General features: G+C 40.2%; 1 protein-coding gene across 2 annotated transcripts in view; it reads left to right on the forward strand.

The window, feature by feature from the left end:
* Positions 1-12,121, forward strand: part of LOC126078699 (solute carrier family 35 member F2) — a 405,637-nt gene extending 393,516 nt beyond the window's left edge. Inside the window, exons 8-9 of one of the 2 annotated variants that reach the window (XR_007518137.1) lie at positions 8,250-8,351; positions 12,063-12,121. The gene's annotated coding sequence lies outside the window, so the exon portion shown is untranslated. The remainder of the gene's footprint in view (positions 1-8,249; positions 8,352-12,062) is intronic. The other variant, XR_007518139.1, reaches the window with a different exon arrangement.
* Positions 12,122-21,132: the final 9,011 nt, after the last annotated feature.

A 21,132-nucleotide genomic window follows, 5' to 3' on the forward strand; every position in this document is an offset into this window, starting at 1 on the left:
TCTGAATTTTTCTTTTTTCCTCTGCATTATATTTTCAGTATTTTCTCGTGTTAATTTGTATAGACCTCCTGGTTCATTCATTTGTAATGACAGTATACTATTCTATTGTGTAAAGATAGCATATATATTATCTATTCGCCTATCAGTGAGCATTAGGTTAATTATAATGTTTTGATGGCAAACACTGCTTTGATGAACCTCCTTGTACACACTTCTGTGAGGTTTTTATAACCAGCAATTATAATCCACGTCTAGATATATAAATAGATTATAATTGTTAGAGAGCATTTTCAGCTTTACTAGATATTTCCTGATTCCCTTCCAAAGTGGAATTCTTTGTTGCTCCATCTTCACGGACATTTGCTAGACTTTAAAAATTTTTACAAATCTGATTGGGGTGAAAGATTACTTATGTTTATTACACATTTCCTTGATTAACAGTGAGATTAAACATTTTTCATTTTTCTCGACCATTAAACTTTCCTGTTGTATGTGAATTACCTATTCATATTCTTTGTCCATTTTTCTAATGGGTTGTCTTTTTCTTATTGACTTGTAGGAATTCCCTGTACTCTGGGTATTGTTCCTTGCACTATGGATTGTCTTATATGCAGTTAATATTTCTCCCCAGTCTATGGCTTATCTTTTAACTTTGTTTATGAAATCTTGGTTTTAAAGACATTTTATATTTTTATGTAATCAAAATTGCCAACTTTTTTTTTGTAACAAGGCTTACCTACAGCCTGACACCAAATGAAGGCAAAACCAAGCAAGCCCCAGTCATTCCTGTGTCCCCCAGGCCATTGGCAAATCAGTCATTCAGTACAAGTGTTCTTATAATTCAGACACACTGTGAATAACAAGCAATGGCCAGTCCCTATCAGGTGTCAGAACTCTCTTGCTGTCTGGAAGGAGTTTTGAGTGAGGTGTCTGGAGACTACTGCTGGCTCTGCTCCTAACTAGTTGTGTGACTTTGAAGACCTGGCTTTCAGTACCACTAATAACATTTGAGACTTGGTTTCCTGATATGGAAAAAAAGCATGATTCTGCCTCACAGGGTTTTTGGGTTCAGGCTGGATCACGGTGAAAGTATTTTGTAAACTGTAAGATGACATGTAAATGCAAAATATTACTGTTACTAATGTCTGTGGGCCTTAATTTGCTTACTTGTAGAATGAGGGGGCTAGAAATGGATAGTGAAGGTTCCTTTCAGCTCTAAAATAGACTGGAAGTAAGCACAGCAGTACTAGAATTCCCTGCTCCAAATCAGATGGGGGAACAGGTGGCTTCTGGCAATTATGGAGCCCTGGGTAAACCCTGGTGGAGTAGTGGTTAAGTGCTGTGGCTGCTAACCAAAGGGTTGGCAGTTCAAATCCACCAGGCTCTCCTTGGAAACTCTATAGGGCAGTTCTACTCTGTCCTGTAGGGTCGCTATGAGTCGGAATCTACTCGACGGCAGTGGGTTTTGGTTTGGTTGGGTAAACCCTGGAGCCCTGGTGGCACAGCGGTTAAGAGCTCGGTGGCTAATCAAAAGATCAGCAGTTCAAATCCACTAGCCACTCCTTGGAAACCCTGTGGGGCTGTTCTCCTCTGTCCTATACGGTCACTATGAGTCAGAATCGACTCAACGGCAATGGGTTTGATTTTTTGTGGTTCGGGTAAGGCCATCTTCTAGAATAAGAAATGATTACAAGAAATGATTATGAACAGCCCCCCTTCCTTCCTTCTGTTCTCTGTCTTTGCAATTGTTCCTCTTTCCCTTTTCACTCTCTTCCCCCCTCCCTACTTTCCTTCCTTCTTTTCCTCTTTTCTTTCTTTCTGTTTCTTCCATTATTCAAACTTGCTCTACTTCCTGGAAGAATTTTTCCCACCTTTCCTGGCCAACTTCTATTTATTCATCAAACCATTTTTGCTTTTCTCGGTTGCCTTTTCTGGGAGGCTTTACTTGATCCCTCACATTTTGAGTGTGGGGCTTCTCCCATTTGCTCCCATAGTGCTCTTGGAGGCTCCACTATTGCACTTACCACACATATTTTAATTGTCTGCAGCACTTAGTAAAATATGTGCTTAAGGGCAGGGGAGGTAATGTCTTGTTTGCTGCTGTAACTCTAGAGCCCACCCCAGTGCCTGGAACAGAGGAGACGTTCAAATATTGTTGAGCTAATGAATAAATATACAAGAACTATTCTAGGCAGCATGAATACAGAGATAAATAAGACACAGCCTCAGTCCTCAAGGAATTAAAAGTCTTGTAGGGAGGACAGATGGGCAACCAAGTGTCCTAACAGCATGCAATAGACATCTGTTCAGGGTTCAGAAATATATAGAGGAAGGAGTTTGGATGGTTCAAAGAAAATTCTTCAAGAGATATGTTAAACTGGATCTTGAAGGATAAGTAGGAATGCATCAATATGAGAAAACTAAAGGGAATTCCAGACAAGAAAACAGCATATTTATTCAATCATGTGTTCAACAAATATTTATTGAATCTCCACCATGTCCCAAGCGCTGTTGCAGGTGCTGAGGATATAGCAGTGAATAGGGAAAGTCCCTGCCTCATGAAGCTTACATTCTGGTGCTGGGAAGTGTAAATAAATCAGTGTGACTGGGGAGTAGGCAATATATGTGACTAAAAGCTAGAAGTGAGCAGGGTCCAGATTACAAGGTCATTGAATGCCATGCTAAGGAATTTGGACTTTACCCTGATAGACAGCAGGAAACTTCTGAAGGCTTTTACACAAGAATGATAGAATATTTGCCCCTTAGAACAACCACTCTGGTAGCTTTGTGGAGAATGGAATAGACAGGTGAGTTTTGGGGTTGATTCAACACTTAAAGGACTACTGCAAGCAAAGTTTTCATTCCTATGGAGCAATAAAGGTACCGCGTAAAATAGGAAGTGAAAACCTCAGGCCAGAAGCCAAAATGAAGGCTATATCTGGAACTCATTGGTTAAATAGTGAGTTTAGCAGAGAAGACCAAAGGTCAAATAATCTTCTCCTGGGACAAATTAACAGGCATAACTATTACAATCTTGTAAACTATTACAAATTTTAAAAAGCTTTTTATTTCTTACTAGACATAACCAAACACCTCACAGGATTGGTTTACAGGGTTTGAGGGCTTTGGACCATAGTCTCGTGGGGCAACTAAGTCAATTGGCACAATACAGTCCATAAAGACAATATTCTACCTCCTGGTTTGGTGAGGTAGCATCTGGGGTCTTAAAAGCTTGTGAGTGGCCATCTAAGGTACAACTATTGGTCTCTACTTATCTGGAGCAAAAGAGAAAGAAGGAAACCAAAGACACAAAGAAGAAACTAGTCTATAGAGCCAATTGTTGTTGTTGTTAGGTGCCATCGAGTTGGTTCTGACTCATAGCAACCCTGTGTACAACAGAACGAAACACTGTCAGGTCCTGTGCCACCCTCACAATCGTTGCTATGCTCGAGCCCTTTGTTGTAGCCACTGTGTCAATCCATCTCAACGAGGGCCTTCCTCTTTTTTGTTGACCCTCTACTTTACCAATCATGATGTCCTTCTCCAGGGTTGAGTCCCTTCTGATAACCTGTCCAAAGTATGTGAGACAAAGTCTTACCATCCTTGTCTCCAAGGAGCACCCCGGCCGTATTTCTTCCAGGACAGACATGTTTGTTTCTCTGAAAGTTCATAGTATATTCAGCATTCTTTGCCAACATCACGATTCAAAGGCATCAATTCAGAACTAATAATCTACACAAACAATGGCCTCCCCTACCTTGAGACCAGAAGAACTAGATGGTACATGGCTACAACTACTGACCTTCTGACCAGGGACTCAATTGATGGTTCTGATAGAATGGGAGAAAAATGTAGAACAAAACTCATACTCCTAAAAAAAGAGGCCAGATTTACTGGACCGGTAAAGTCTAGATGAACCCCTGAAATTATTGCTCTGGGATACCCTTTCAACTTAGAGGTCAAACCATTCCCAGAGGTTACCTTTCAGTCAAATGACAGATTGGCTCATAAAATAAATGATATCACCCATGAGTATTTAGCTCTTCTAAATAATCATCTAAATGAAACCAAACGGTAAACATTTTCCTTAGACCAAAGACAAGAAGGTGGGGGAAGGGACAGCAAAGCTAGATTAAGGGAAACAGAACAATCAGAATGAAAATAATGAAAAAGCTGATATATTGTAAAAAAATGTATTCAATGTCACTGAATAACATGTACAGAAATTGTTAAAATGAAAACTTAATTTGTTGTGTAAACTTTCACCAAAAACACAATAAAATATTTTTAAAAACCTTTTATGTCTGTTATAACATTTCACACCCATAACTACCCTGAGAAAAAGGGAAAACCCATGTCATAGGCTCTGAGCTCTGTGTAGGCAAGGACTGGGTCTTGTTGACCATTGTCTCCCCAGGACCTAGAACAAAGCGGGTATCATATAACCTTTCTGTGAATGAATGAATTCAGACTGTCTATGTGAACATGTGCCATTTGATATTTTCCATTCTTCATCTCCATAACCAGCATGAGAAGAGATCACATTTTTAAGGTCCCCCCCCAAAAAAAATTTTTTTTTTTTTACCATCAGCATCATTCACAATGACAAGTAACATGCTTGAGACACTTAAAACTTTTGCATCTAAATTCGTAATGGCTGCTATGTCCCAAGCATAAAGGGAGGCCACCCCTCCACCACAAGTCCTCCATTCTATACTAACCCACATCAGTCTGTGTCTCTGTAGCTCTTCTTAGGACGTGGGTATTTGCTGCATACAAAGTTCTATGGAGTAGCTGGCATGCCATTCTTCGATCAAAGAGAACATTGTCCTGGCTGTTTCCAAGCTGAGGAGGACGTGAAGGTTTGTGTTTCTCAGTGTTTTGATCAAAGGTACACAGCTGTCACATGAGAATGCCTTGAAAATATAATCTGATTGTTATCCCAAGGCAACAACTGGGCCTCACCATCTGTCTCAGGCCACAGGGAGTGTCTCTGGCTGAATACCTCTTGCATGGGTCAAGTATTAACACTGACATTTGCCAAGGGAAATAACAGAGGTAAGAAAAAATAAAATGGAATAAAGCTTGGAGGGAGTCTGTAAATCAACACACACCAGTATGCAGAGCTTTTGTGGAGATCAGTAGAGGAAAATACAGGGTTACATGGAGGTGAAAGATAAATCATTAAGGGGCTGTTTCAAGGCAAAACTGGGATTTCCATTTCCAACAAGCTTCTGACCATTTCATACAGAGTGCTAGTAAGGGAGTAAACTTCTTCATTGGCTAATTGGGTCCTGCTGACTTAGGAGAGTAAGTCAACTTGATATTTGAAACCAGTGCTTTTCTCCAGCTGTTGGACTGGCATCTCTATAATTCTAAAGAGAGAGAGAGATTGGATGTGGATATACTTTATCATTTAAAACCATTTCTTTACGTTTTTTCTTTTAATTGTTGTTAGTTTGGATTCTTTAAACTTATGTACGCAATAGTTTAAAGAGACTAGTAGCTCTACAACAAACAATAGCAGTCTCCCACTCCCTCCTATTCTCTCCCCAGAGGCAACCGCCTCACCTTGCTAGTGATTCCTTTCATGTTTACTTATATATTTCTAAACAGTGTGCTTGTATTAGTCTGTCTTGAGTTTCTAGTTTTAGGAATTATATTCACTTCCCATTATAGTCAAAAGAATTTATTTCCCTTTAGTACACCTCCCCCAACCTCTGAATAGAGTTTAATATTTAATTTTATTCAGCTCAACAGTCAGTGTTTACATTATGACTATGAAAATATTATTCATAGCTAATCTATGTAATAAATTATGACTACTTTTCATTTACTGCACAATTTTTTTTCCCCTGGGGGTAAAAATTGACAATTTCTGTTAGTTTGTTTACTGGATTACCTATGTAATATCACGTATTCAGCCCCAAACTCTGCTGATTTTCTAAAATTTCTCCCAAGATGTTCAGATGCAACAGGGTTTCTAGTGGTTGGTATCTTCTTGAAGGCAACTCTCTCATACCCTTCTGGCCTGCTCCGATCTGAAAGGGATGTCCTTAATGCTAGGTACACTGATGCCAAATTGAGATGCTTATTTACTGTCGTTTTGGTATTTCCTTGGCCTCTCCTCTATGTTGGGTCTCTGTTTCTTGGATTCCATGTTGTCTTTCACTGGTAGCCCCCTCATTTTGGTGGGGCACATCTTCTGGTAACTTCGGGAGTGAATTCATGGGAGGCGAATTGTTGGAGACTGTCTGAAAAATATCTTTATTCTACCCTCTCAAGTGATTGATAGTCAACTGAGCAAAGAATTCTAAGTTGGATGTAGTATTTCTTCAGAATTTTGAAGTGATTTCCCCATTGCCTTCTGGCTTCCAATGTTGCTGATGACAAGTTAAAAGCCAGCCTAGTTCCTCCTTCTTTGTATGTTGACTGTGTGCTTCTCTGTAAGATGAGCTGTTTAGGCCCTTTCATTGGAGGAATTTCAATGTCATATCCTTTCCTCTTGGGCTGCCCATATTGCCCAGAGAACACTCTTCCCATCTTACACCCAGAGCTTCACGTGAAGGTCAAGCTTTCACTCTTCTGAGAGCTGAGTGAGGGAAAAGGGCTGAGTGGAGGGTGGGTCTCACCATCCATATATACATTCTTTTAAATCTCTTCTTTTCAGTAGGATACTTCTGCCTGCTCTCTCCTGGGAATAAAACTTCATTCTTTTTTCAGTGTTCTGCTTGGGTGGGGGAAGAGCAGTTGTTGGCTGTTCCAAGATTGGGGTAGGGGATCTTTAAAAGCTCTCAACTAATTCTCCTTATTTTATCTACCCTCTCTTCATCCCCACTACCACCAATTTGTGCAGTGTAAATCAAGTTGACTCTCAGTTTTCTCTGCTACCAGTTTAGGATTCAATTAGCTTTGCTAAATCTATTGCACCTGTGCTTTGCTTTACAGCTTTCAAAATTTATTTTCTACCCCTTCCTCTTTTATTCTCCCTGCTTTATGGTTTATGCCTTTAAAAAAATCCCTGTACTGTCATTTTAGTAGGGATTAAATTCAAGATTACTTGAATTTACATAGTATGTTATGGTTTGCAGATGCAGAGATGGCCACAAGCTCATTTGACCACAATATACCCATTTCACAGATGAGGAAATTGATATGGAAAAGATGTGAATTGCCTTAAGGCACACGTTTAAGGTCAGAACTGATAGTAAACTCAGGTGTTCTGATGCCAAGTTCCATAATTTTTCCCAGTCCACACAACATTGCTTCCGAAAGCCAGGCCAGGAGGAGTTGGTATCTAGAGTAGAGGTGTGGGTGGACTTTGTCCTGTGTCGCCTGCTGCCTGTCTGTGCTTTCTTTGTGTCTCCCATTTCTTGTGGGTAAACATTTTCCTGAATAGTGACAGGATAGCCAAGGTCATTGATTCTGCTTAAGAGTGTTGACCTTTCCATACTAAAGGTCCTTTCTATGACCCTTTTAGATATCTTTCTCCAGAGTCTCCTCAGAGTGGTGTGATCTACTGGAGGTTAGATGGAACTGAGTGGGAGACTTAGGATGAGAGTTTAGAGTGATCTGTCACCTAGAATAACCCAGTTTTGGCCCATGTCTTGGGAAATCTGGATGAGGGTGGTCATCACAAACTCTTCCTCTCCTCTTTAGGAGATGTCACAGTCAATGTTTTTGGAATTCATCCCTCCTGTGGAGTCCATGGAGGGTAAAAGCCCTGTGCTTCTTAGTTTCTAGCAGTCTTTTCCAGTGTCCAGGAGTAGGGACCGGAGGATGTCTGCTAAATCTGGAGGCTTCTTTGTATAGGGCAGTCAGCTGTTGGCTTTGTCTTCACTGAAGTGTTCTCTGTTACATGTCTTTTTCTTGGTTTGTTCAAATGTAGAATGGGGCATTTGGAAGCTGTATTGAGTCAAATGAGTCATGCTGGAAGAGACACTTAGCTGGCTATGCTACAAATGTATTGAGACCCTCTTTGATTACTCTGTGTGTGTGTTTGTACATGAGCATCTGGGACACCAAATCTGGGAAAATTCCCAGATAGAGACCATGAACATCATTATCTTCTGACAAATCTGTTTTTAAATCCTCAGCATTTTTAGTAGAAGTAATATTTAACTCACCTCAGCACATTTATTCTAAGGGTCAAGGAATATTATCTCAGAGAAGAGAAAATTCAAGAGAGTCATAATCCATGTATATGAGCCTTCGAAGGGCTAATATGTGTTTATTTTGTGTGCTTCCAGATCTGACTGAAGGATGGATGTTGGAGGAAAACAGAGACTTTCTTAATATACGGGAGAATTTCTCCTGATCATCTCTCTTCAAGGTCCAACTGGCTTCAGGAGGTAGTGAGTTTTCTGGTTGGAAATGTTCAGGTTGAGGGTGATTAAATAATTCCTCTTCTATGTACCCATCTTTTCTGTTCATGCCTCTATGAAAAATGTTCTTACTTTTATTTGCCTGCTTCCCAGGCTGTCTGTGGGTGCCTGGAGGTCAGGGATTATATTCTGTTCAATGAATTACCCAACATTGTGTCTGGTATATAGTACCTGCTTGAGAAAGATTGGAAGAAGTAATATATGACTATCTATCAAAACCATGGTAGAGGGGATTCCTGTATCAAGTAAAGAGTGGGATGGCATCATCTCTCTGATTCCTTCCAACTCTGAAGAACCTAACACCCTATGATTCTGTCATATGTGGAGCAATCAGAGTGAAGTTACTAGTTTTATTCTAACATGTGTTCTCTTTGGCAAAGCAGGAAGGACAATAGAGCACCTTTATACTGTCTAGAATTTGGTCGATTCTGTTAAGGACAGAACTACAATATTTGGACAGGTGAAAGGTCTAATTGTAGTTTTTATAGTAGGTGCATTTATGCCAAGTACTTCAAAAATAAATATCCCTCTTTGGTAATTTGTCCAAACATTGCTTATTAAGTGATGGTGGGAAGAAAGAAACCTTGTATAATTTATGAATTATTGATAATATTTGATATATACTCATAATAATACAATAATTCATATTCAAAATTAATGATCACAGATACTCTGTGCAGTTCAACTATCTGGAAACACCAGGATAAAGAAGATGAATTGACTTCAGTAACAAAGTAACTTGCCATGCCTTCTGGGTTTGGTTGAGTTCAATTTGGCTGCATTACTTAAAATAAATGACAGTGGCATTTCATTATGGCATTCATCATGGCATATTATGGTATTCATTACTTTCTTCTCCAAAGCAATCAATTTTTCATTCATTTATTTATTGAATAACTTTATTGAGCATCCATTCCATACAAGGCTCTGTACTACTCACTGGGTACATAATGGAGAACAGAACAAATAGATTTGCCCCTAAAAGACTTTAGACTCTAGTCGGAGAAAAAAACAATAAATAATCACAAATAAATACCTAATTAAAATTTGTGGTTATTGTTGTAAAGGAAAAGGACAGAATGCTATGAAAGAGATTATCAAGGGGAAATTATTTTGGATTAGTCTATTGGGAAAAGCTCTTAAAGACTGAGAATACTACATACTCCAAATCCAGACTAATGTGAAAGTATGTCAATAAAATGCACATGCCTTTTAACCACCTAAAGTAAGTTAACATTAACCTGTAACATGTGGTTCCTGTGAATTAGTGTGTGACCTTGGTATCGTCATTTAACTTCTCTTGGCCTTAATTTCCTCATGTATAAAATAGAGGTGGGATGAAATAACCTCTCAACTCACAGCTTCTACGAATCTATAAAAAAAATTAGGACAGTAAACATATTATAAGCAAGGTTAAAAATAAATAAAGCAGACTTTTTCCCTTTAGCTCCTATTATATGTTTTATTACTGGATTTATTATTTTTTTTTAAGTAATACAAAAATTGTTTAGAAGTGATTAAAATAAGAAGTGAAAAAAATCTTCCTCTCTCACCAACCCAACTCTGTTGGGGGACAGGGCTTTTTCAGGCCTTTTCCTGTGGCATACTTCTGTGTATTTGTTCTGAGTATAGGACATTATGCTCTCAGATATGAAAACCGTACATGTATATAAGATTGGAAGATAAGCAATAAAATGTTAATAGTGACTAAAGTTGCTGTTTTCTACTTAATTTTTTCTTCCTAACATTTCTGTTTTTCCACAATTTATACATATTACCTTTATATCAGAAAAAATAATTTTATTTAAATAACATAACAGTAGTAGTAATGAGTAATAAAAGCACTTAGTCTCTGTCTTATTCTTAAGATATGAGAGCTATTCATTTGATTTAAAAAGTTATATGGAGACAGTTCTAACTAGCGATAATAGTTTTCGGCAACCAAATTGGCTGCGAAAATTTATTCTGGAAGTTGTTGTTAGGGTACCAAGTTGATTCTGACATAGCAACCCTGTGTACAACAGAATGAAACATGCCTGGTTCTGCCCCATCCTCACAATCATTGCTATGCTTGAGCCCACTGTTGCAGCCACTGTGTCATCCATCTTGTCAAGGGTCTTCCTCTTTTTCACCTACCCTCTACTTTACAGAGCATGGTGTCCTTCTCCAAGGGCTAGTCCCTCCTGATAACATGTCCAAAGTACGTGAGATGAGGTCTTGCCATCCTCCCTCCTAAGGAGCATTCTGGCTGTACCTCTTCCAAGACAGATTTGTTTGCTTTTTTGGCAGTCCATGATATATTCAATATTTTTGGCCAACACCATAATTCAAAGACATCAATTCTTCTTTGGTCTTCCTTATTCATAGTCCAGCTTTCACATGCTTTTTAGGGAATTGAGAAAATCATAGCTTGGGTCGGATGCACCGTAGTCTTCAAAGTGACATCTTTGCTTTTTAACACTTTAAAGAGATCTTTTGCAGCAGATTTGCCCAATGCAATACATCGTTTGATTTCTTGACTGCTGCTGGAAGTATTCTGGAAGTGGTTTTAAAAATGTGACAGTCAGACCATATTTCAATCTTTGATAATCGTGTAAAATATTCATAAAAGGAAGTTCTGGCCTTTATCAGCAAGGCCTTCCTTTCAGTAATGAGTTCAGAGAAACGTTTCATTGGAAAGAAATATTTCTCTAACATTTTTCATTAATTAGTAGAGTTGGAAAAGGAACATTAGATTGAATATTCTGTCTTATCTCCAGCTTTCTCTAATATTTTCTTCTTTTTAACTTAGTTTTTATTTTGGTTTTTTACTTTCTAAGAATTATAAGAAGGTCCGTGAGATGTATATGTACATATTCACATTGAATGACCCATTTTGGATTTTACCATAATCAAATTATTTTAGGGCTATGCTAATTCTTTAAGAAGTTCAGATAGAGTTTCATAATGTCATATTATTGATGAAACTTTAAGGGACTGAGGATGGTCCCTGAGTCATGTAGATTGGAGCAATGCCTGGGTGTCATGGAGTTACCATCAAGGTTTGTGAATCCTTTTTCATACCAAGCACAGACTATGACTGAATACTTAATATTTACTACTGTTTTTAAAATATTTCTAGATGCTGTAGGAATTCATTAAAAAAACTATTAAAGAATTTTGTCAGTATGCATTTTGTCAATAAATAGTTCCTAAAGGTTGAGGATCAATTATCTAGTAAAATAAGCCCTTGATCTGGAATCTGTACCTATGAATGGCCAATAAATATTGACTTTTTTTAATATAAAAGGCAAGCCTCCATCCTGTGCTGACAGTTTAAGTTTCTTCTTTTGAAAGATGGAGATAATACTACAATCTATTCCTATAGGAACTATATGAAAATAAAATGCTTTGAAGAAGACACACACTTTGAAATTTTTAGATGTCACTATGATGACAGCTGTTATCACAATTGTCCATGTAATGATATGAAGCATAATGATAAAGTTGAAGAAAAAAAAAATCCACTTGTCTTACCACCTCAGATCAGAGAATCCTGTTCAAGTTATTGCTTCAAAGTACTGAGGAAAAATAAAGGTAAACATAAAATTTGAAACACAGAAAAATTATCATTCAAGAGGGAGGCTTAAAGAAAGCACATTTTCAGGTATATGAGGATGAAAAACTTACTACCCACAGATTCTTATTGGAAGAACTATTGAAAAGAAAACTTCAGTAAGAAGAAAAGTGAACCTAGGATGGAGGAAGAAGTGGAAAGCCAGAAGTAATGGTGTGTATCATGGATTGAATTATGTCCCCCCAGAAATGTATCAGTTTGGCTGGGCCGTGATTCCAGGTATTGTGTGATTTTCTGATTTGTTGTAAATCCTGCCTCTATGATGTTAATGAGGGAGGGTGGGCGGCAGTTGTGTTAGTAAGGCAGGACTCAATCTACAAGGTTGGATTGTGTCTTGAGACAATCTCTTGAGATATAAAAGAAAGAAGAGAGAGCAGAGAGACAGGGGGACTTCATACCACCAAGAAAGAAGCACCAGGAGCAAAGGCCATCCTTTAGACCAGGGGTCGCCATGCGAAGAAGCTCCTAGTCCAGGGGGTCATAGATGAGAAGGCCGACAAAGAGAGACAGCCTTCCTCTGGAGCCATGGCCCTGAATTTGGACTTTTAGCCTACTTTACTGTGAAAAAGTAAACTTCTGTTTGTTAAAGCCATCCACTTGTGGTATTTCTGTTATAGCAGCACTAGATAGCTAAGACAGAGTGCCAGTAAATCTGGAAAATATCTTGATAAATCTAAATAAGTGTTGGCTATATACATTTTTTTTTTATATATATAATAATAGTAATAATGATAAATTTTGACATTAAAACAACCTGGGAACTAAACAGCTAACTAATAATTACAATAATTTCATAGATGTTAGAGGATATCAGAGGTTCTAATGTCCTTTTTGTCATTTAGAAGTTAGATTTACTGATATGTTCAAGCTTTGATAGAAAAATACAATTAAAGAAAAATTTTTTTATTGTGCTTTAAGTAGAAGTTCACAAATCAAGTCAGTCTCTCACACAAAAACTCACATATACCTTGCTACATACTCCCAATTGCTCTCCCCCGAACAAGACAGCCCACTCCCTCCCTCCACTCTCTCCCCTCTTGTCTATTCCGCCAGCCTCTAAACCCTCCCAACCTCTCATCTCCCCTCCAGGCAGGAGATGCCAACACAGTCTCAAGTGTCCGCCTGATCCAAGAAGCTCATTCCTCACCGGCATCCCTCTCCAACCCATTGTCCAGTCCAATCCCTATCTGAAGTATTGGCCTTCGGAATGGTTCCTGTCCTGGGCGAACAGAAGGTCTAGGGGCCGTGACCATCCGGTCCCTCCAGTCTCAGCCAGGCCGTTAAGTCTGGTCTTTTTATGAGAATTTGGGGTCTGCATCCCACTGCTCTCCTGCTCCCCTAGAGGTTCTCTGTTGTGTTCCCTGTCACGGCAGTCATTGGTTGTAGCCGGGCACCATCTAGTTCTTCTGGTCTCAGGATGATGTTGTCTCTGGTCTATGTGGCCCTTTCTGTCTCTTGGGCTTGTGATTACCTTGTGTCTTTGGTGTTCTTCATTCTCCGTTGATCCAGGTGGGTTGAAACCAATCGATGCATCTTAGGTGGCCACTTGCTAGTGCTTAAGACCCCAGACGCCACTGTCCAAAGTGGGATGCAGAATGTTTTCTTAATAGATTTTATTATGCCAATTGACTTAGATGTCCCCTGAAGCCATGGTCCCCAAACCCCTGCCCCAGTTACGCTGGCTTTGAAGCATTCAGTTTATTCAGGAAACTTCTTTGCTTTTGGTTTAGTCCAGTTGTGCTGACCTCCACTGTATTGTGTGTTTTCTTTGCCATCACCTAAAGTAGTTCTTATCATAACCATCAAAGAATATTTTCTTCTCTGTTTAAACTATTTCTGGAGTTCTTTTAATAGTGGTCTTCTACAATATTTGTCCTTTTGTAACTGACTTTTAATTTCACTCAGCATAATGTCTTCCAGATTCCTCCGTTATGAAACGTTCCACAGATTCCTCACTGTTCTTTATCGATGCATAGTATTCCATTGTTTGTGAATATACCATAATTTATTTATCCATTCATCCGTTGATGGGCACCTTGCTTGCTTCCATCCTTTTGCTTCTGTAAACAGTGCTGCAACAAACATGGGTGTGCATATATCTGTTCGTGTAAAGGCTCTTATTTCTCTAGGATATACTCCAAGGAGTGGGATTGCTAAATTGTATGGTAGTTCTATTTCTAGCTTCTTAAGAAAGTGCCAAATCGATTTCCAAAGTGATTATACCGTTTTACATTCCCACCAGCAGTGTATAAGTGTTCTAATCTCTCCACAGCCTCTCCAACATTTATTATTTTGTGTTTTTTGGATTAACGCCAGCCTTGTTGGAGTGAGATGAAATCTCATTGTAGTTTTGATTTGCATTTCTCTAACGGCTAATGGTGGTGAGCATTTCCTCATATATCTGTTAGCTACCTGAATGTCTTCTTTAATGAAGTGTCTGTTCATATCCTTTCCCAAGAAAAATACAATTTAATATGTATTAAATATATATACATTAAAATTTGGGGCTGACATTTTAAAGAATAGAAATAGAATATATAGCTTTCAAAATATGAAAAAATTAAAATTTTATGAAACCAGCAAAGAAAAACATTTAAAACATTGTGACAAATAGAAAATATAAAATAAGGTGGCAGACATATTTTGGAACAATTTCATAAATATAAACGGGTTGAACATGTCTATCCAAAAATTGAATTTTTTAAAATTTAGCTATATGCAATTTAGAGAGACACATATAGAATGCAATTAGATAGAAATGCCAAAAATAAAGAGTTTAAAAATATCAGATGAAAACCGATCAAAGGACAGGCAATACAGCATCATTTAAAGCATGTAATATAGGCTGCAAAGTGAAAAACATTGATACAAGAAGGAAAATATCCTTAATATAGATAGCAATCTCAGCAGAAATGTAATAATAGAGCAACATAGAAACTATAGCGAGAAAAAAGTTTTCAGAATTATAAGGGAAAACATACAATCCACATTTTCCATGGTGGATTTTAACTCGCCTTTCTCAAAAACTGAGCCCTCGTGGCACAGTGGTTAAGAGCTCGGCTGCTAACCAAAAGATCCGAAGTTCGAATCTACCAGCCACTCCTTGAAAACACTATGGGGCAGTTCTACTCTGTCTTTTGGGTCACTGTGACTCAGAATCGACTGGATGGCAACAGGTTTGGTTTTTGTGTTTTTTCTAAAAAACACAGGAGCCCTGGTGGCGCAGTGGTTAAGGTCGGCGTTTTGAACCCACCAGCTGTACAGAGGGAGAAAGATGCGGCAGTCTGCTTCTGTAAAGATTACAGCCTTGGAAACCATATGGGGCAGTTCTATTCTGTCCCCTAGTGTCCCTGTAAGTTGGAATTGACTAGGTCGCAAAGGGTTTGTTTTCTCAAAAACAGATTAAGCAGGCAAAAGTTAGTAAGGGTATTCAAAATGTGATACAGATAATAACTTTGATCTAACAAACAGATATGTAAAAAAATCTTATTTTTAAAAGTTAAAGATACACATTCTTTTTGAATCACACAGAGAACAGTTGTATGAATTTATTCCACATTAGGCCCCAAAGGCTCTCTTTAAAAAAAAAAAGAATTTTTATCATTCAAGGTACATACTTGGAAAACAAATTTTGATAAGCTGTAAGTTCATTTTCATTTAGTTCAAAATAGTTTTAAATTTTCTATTCAGACTTTTTTGACCCACGTGTTATGTAGAAATACGTTGTTTAATCTCCAACTGTTTTGGGGTTTTCAAGCTATCTTTCTGTTGATTTATAGTTTAATTCCATTGTGGTTTGAAAGCATACTTTATGTAATTTCGAGTCTTTTAAACTTGTCCAGGTTTGTTTTATGGCCCAGAATGTGGTTTATCTTGGTGACTGTTACATGTGAGCTTGAGAAGAATGTATATATATATTTTTTGTTTTTGGATAAGAAACCCTGGTGATGTAGTGGTTAAGAGCTAAGGCTGCTAACCAAAAGGTTGGCAGTTCAAATCCACCAGGCAGTCCTCGGAAATTCTATGAGACAGTTCTATTCTGACCTTTAGAGTTGCTATGAGTGGGAATTGACTCTATAGCAACAGGTTTTTTTTTTGGTTTTGGTTTTTTTGATTCTATAAATGTCAGTCAGATCCTGTCTAATAATTCCAAAATCTTTGCTGTATCTCAGTCTGGTTCTGATGCTTGCCCTACCTCTTCTGTGTTGTTTTGGCCTATTAGCATGTCTTGGAATTTTTTTTCTTGAAAACCGGACATGGCATGTTGGGTAGTAAGTACTGAGGTTTTGTTTACCTGGCTAGGAGTTAGACTATGTTTAATGTTTGCTGTGGTTATAGGTATTGCGGGCTTCATTTTTCTCTAATGTTCTTGTTTTTTCTCCTTCATTGTCTTTGGATTTCCCTAAAAACTCTTTCTTAAATAGAGTCTGTGTCTTTTAGCTCTCTCAGTTATATCTTTATACTAGAGCCCTCTTGATGTGGTGGTGGTAAGGTATCACCACATCAAGAGAAGAAGTGTTCTACAGTCTTGGGATTGAATCTCAGTTTTTTTCTTTAGTGAGTCTGAGTTCCTGGCCTGTGATCGCAGAAAGGTTAAAGTAGTTCCCCTTGAGGGCAGGATCTTTTTAAGAGAACAGAGCACTCAAGGTGACTTTCAAAATGGTGCTTTCCCCTTCTCCCTGCCCTTATGATCTTCTCTGATCATCACTGTAAGAACCTGATGAGGCTCCTGGAGATAAACCTCACAACAGTGTGGGGACCCCCCCCAAAAGACTGAGTCCCCAGCAAAAAAAAAAGCAAAAGAAGACGCTTTATTTCGTTGGTGGAGGAAAAGAGCGCACCAGGACTTGCACTGCCAAGATGGCTCCCAGAACAATAGCCCAAGGAGTTTATATGGGTGAAGCAAATGGGGTCTGGGGTCTTCAGAAACGCCTCGAGGTGGGGCCAGCTTGCGATTGGTCTGGCCCAAACACGAGTTCTCAGGGCGGCCTGTTCTTTCTGTACTTGCTCAGTCTAAAAAGGGGGTGGTGGGAGGGGGTCTCTTAAACGGAATCTTAGGCCTGCACCCCTCCCTTCTGAAAACCTTCCCCCAATCTTGTGCCACTAAAGTTTGATTCCATCTGGTGGGAGAAGAGCTCCGGGGTTACCCAGTGGACGAGGTCGATGGTTCTGCGCATGTCAGGCGGGCCAGATTTGGTCTTAACTGGTTCTGTGGTCTGCAGAGCCCAGTCTCTGTTTTTTTTTTTTTCTTGGCCAGAAATAGGAACCACACCTAAATAAGGAGATATCTTAAAGACAGGGAGTTACTTCCTATATCACAGAAGATGGCGGAGACAGCCCTTTGCGTATTCGAGATGGCGGGCAGGCTGCCGGTCTCACTCTCTCCCCAGAAGTTTTAATTTTCAATCTGGTCCACACTCAGCCTCCAGCAGTTCATCAGCTTCAGATTAACTGTTTCTAACAGTTCCTGGCTCCAGAAGTTCCTGTTCCCGGTTAGCTCAGTTCCTTGTGTTCTCCTTTCTCTTCAGTTTTTTGTTGTTGTTAGGTGCCTGGAGTTGGCTCCCTCATTGCGACCCTGTGCACAACAAAACGAAGCACTGTCTGGTCCTGCGCCATCCTTATAATCGTTGTAACGCTTGAGTCCATTTTTGCAGCTGCTGTGTCAATCCATCTTGTTGAGGACCTTCCTCTTTTCTGCTGTCCCTGTACTTTACCAAGCATGGTGTCCTTCTCTAGGGACTGATCCCTCCTGACAACATGTCCAAAGTATGTAAGATGCAGTCTCGCCATCCTTGCTTCTAAGGGAGCATTCTGGCTGTACCTCCTCTAATACAGATTTGTTCGTTCTTTTGGCAGCCCGTGGTATATTCAATATTCTTCGCCAACACCGCAATTCAAAGGCCTCAATTCTTCTTCGGTCTTCCTGATTCCTTGTCCAGCTTTCATATGCATAGAAGGAGATTGAAAATACCATGGCTTGGGTCAGAGCACCTTACTCTTCAAGGTGACATCTTTGTATTTCAACACTTTAAAGAGGTCCTTTACAGCAGATTTGCCCAGCGCAGTGTGTCTTTTGATATCCTGACTGCTGCTTCCATGGGTGTTGACTGAGGATCCAAGTAAAATGAAATCCTTGAAAACTTCAGTCTTTTCTCTGTTTATCACGATGTCACTTATTGGTCCAGTTGTGAGGATTTTTGTTTTATGTTGAGGTGTAATCCAGACTGAAGGCTGTGGTTTTTGATCTTCATCAGCAAGTGCTTCAAGTCCTCTTCACTTTCAGCAAGCAACTTTGTGTCATCTGCATAACGCAGGTTGTTTATGAGTCTTCCTCCAATCCTGATGCCTCGTTCTTCTTCAAATAGTCCAGCTTCTCGGGTTATTTGCTCAGCATACAGATTGAATAGGCTACAACCCTGTCGCACACCTTTCCTGACTCTTCTTTTTTAGGTAGCAGCAATTTGCATTTGACCTCAAGTCTCTGATGGATCTGAGAAGATTTATTGATTTCAAGTTTGTCCAGCTTTTTTCTTGTGAGAACGACAGTGACCACTTTTAAGTTCTTTGCATGTCAGAGCAGAAACCAGATATCCCGTTTCACCTCAACCTCACTTTCTCAGCAAGAGTCACCTGTGTGGGAGTGAGGCCCTGGCTGATGAAGTCCTGCTGTGTGGAGCTCTTGTGGCCTCAGAAGCTATTTACAGCATCTAATATGGGTTGCACATCTAAATAAATAGTCAGTTGTTCTGGGACCAGAAAAATGCACATGGGCATACACACAGCTTTGCATACAGTTTGTGGGGGCCATAGACTACACAGGTAAGGGACCCCAGCTGTGGCACACACAGCCTTGTCAGATGTTTTCCCTGTCTGTAGAATTTACTCCAAGTGCTATGTTTTCTAAACACGACCGCACTCCTGCCGAGACCCTTTACTAGCATCTATAGCAGAGACCCCACCCTGGAATTTTATATCCCAAACCTATTCCGCTGCCACCCCTACTCCACCTCCACGTGTTTGCAGGTCATTCACCACAATGACAAGACAGAGAATCCCTGTGTGGAATGGGATGAGAGATGTCTCCCCAAGATCAATCATGTCCTGAAAGATACCATGTCCTTCATGATCCAGCTGACATCCACTCCAAGAAACCTCGTAAGAGCTGATCAGGTGAAGGGGGCTCTAGATGCCTGGGGACCCTGGGCCTTGAGTCCCACTCTGGGGACAGAGTGGTTGTTGTTATTATTAGTTGTCATTCAGTTGATTCAGACTCCTGGTGACCCCATGTGTGCAGAGTAGAGCTGCTCCATAGGGCTTTCAAGGCTGTCACCTTTCAGGAGCAGATCACCAGGTCTGTCCTCTGAGGTGGCTCTGGGTGGGTTCAAACTACCAAACTTTAGCTGGTAGTCGAGTGCTTAGCTGTTCACATCACCCAGGGACTCCTGGGGACAGAGAAAGATTCCTTTATGTGCCCATTCCTTTAGGAACAGAGATGGTCCAGCAAGGGAAGGGCCAGTCCTGGCTCACAATTTGCCATCCCAGAGCTCCAACAGGTCTCAACGCAGTCGAAGAATTTTAGTCCAGCTAACATCGTTCACCTACTGTGTGCCAGGCCCTGGGACTGTTCATCTCTAGTACCCCCAGCTCCCAGCCAAGGAACCCAATGAGTGCCCCTTCTCCTGCCCTAGGAGATCCCTGACCATCTGCCCCTACCCCCAGTCACTGCCCGGACACCTGTCGTTTTTCCAGGAAGTGACATAACACTTTCTATTGGGAATCAAGTCCAGCTGGAGACCTACTGCCCCACACATCCGAGCTCGACCTGGGAGTAAATTCTCTAGCCTCCAGGAGCAGGCTGGCACCCTGGTACCAGCCTGTGACTACCGGGGTCACCATGGGGTTTCTGGTTAGGTCAAGGAGTCTCAGGTGTAAGGAGAGGATTCCCTGTCAAAAGCGGAGTAAGATGGACCCTCGCTGCAAATGTGGTTCTCTTCTGGGTGGCTGTCATTGTACTCTTGGCGGATGGAAGCCATAAGATGCAATAATGTGTCCTCCCCCTTCTGCAATATTGGTATGGACAGACTGATTAAAGGTTTCTACCTGCTAGGCCTGCTCTCAGGAGTCCTTCAGACCTGTGGGAGAGAAAACCTTTGGGCACCAGTGCCTTCCTCCCAGCCCTGGACTGGCCTTGTAACACAGAATCTCTCTCTCCCTTTTCAGGAAAGCACAGCTGCACCTGTCTTTCATTTGCAAACTATGTCTCTGGATGGCTAGGCCAAGTTAGCCAGGGCCTGGGCTGTAAGAGCCAGGCCCTGTGCTCAGCCCCTGGGCTACACTAAAGGAGCCTCCCTACAGAGACTTTTGGTGTGCCTGGGGGACACTTGCAGCTTTCGGGAAGGAGGGGATACCTCAGAATCGTCCCACAATTAACCTGGCTCTTGCCTTTACAGGGAGTATCCAGGGCATTATGGTGAAATTGGAACCCTCATATACTGCTGATGGGAATGTAAAATGGTGCACCCTCTGTGGAAACCAGTTTGGCTCCTCAAAATTTAAACACAGAATTATCGTATGACCCAGAAATTCTATTCTTGGTACATACACAAAAGAATAGATGACAGGCACCCAAATATCTGCACACGAATGCTCATAGCAACACATTAGTCAAAAGCTAGGAAACAACCCAAATGTCCATCAACAGATGAATGGATAAACAAAATACGGTACATCCATATACCATATCCCATTACATCCATATAATGGGATAATATTCAGCCATAAAAAGGAACTAGATGCTGATATGAGCTACCCCTGGAAAGAACCTTGAAAACATTAACCCAGGTGGAAGAAGCCACACACAAAACACAACATGTTACATGGCTCCATTTAGATGAAAACCCCACAGTAAATAAATCCATAGACAGAAAATCAACTACTGTTTGCCAGGGGCCAGGGAGAGGGGTTAATGGGGAGTGACTGTTTAATGAGTCCGGGGTTTCTGCTTAGAGTGATGAAATTTTCTGGAACCAGATAGTGGTGACAGTTGAACAGCACTGTGAATGTACATAAAGTTATTGAATTATGTACTTTAAAATGATTAAAATTGGAAAATTTATTTTATATCAGTACTAA

The sequence above is a fragment of the Elephas maximus genome, chromosome 7, assembly GCF_024166365.1.
Source record: "Elephas maximus indicus isolate mEleMax1 chromosome 7, mEleMax1 primary haplotype, whole genome shotgun sequence".
Taxonomy (NCBI): domain Eukaryota; kingdom Metazoa; phylum Chordata; class Mammalia; order Proboscidea; family Elephantidae; genus Elephas; species Elephas maximus.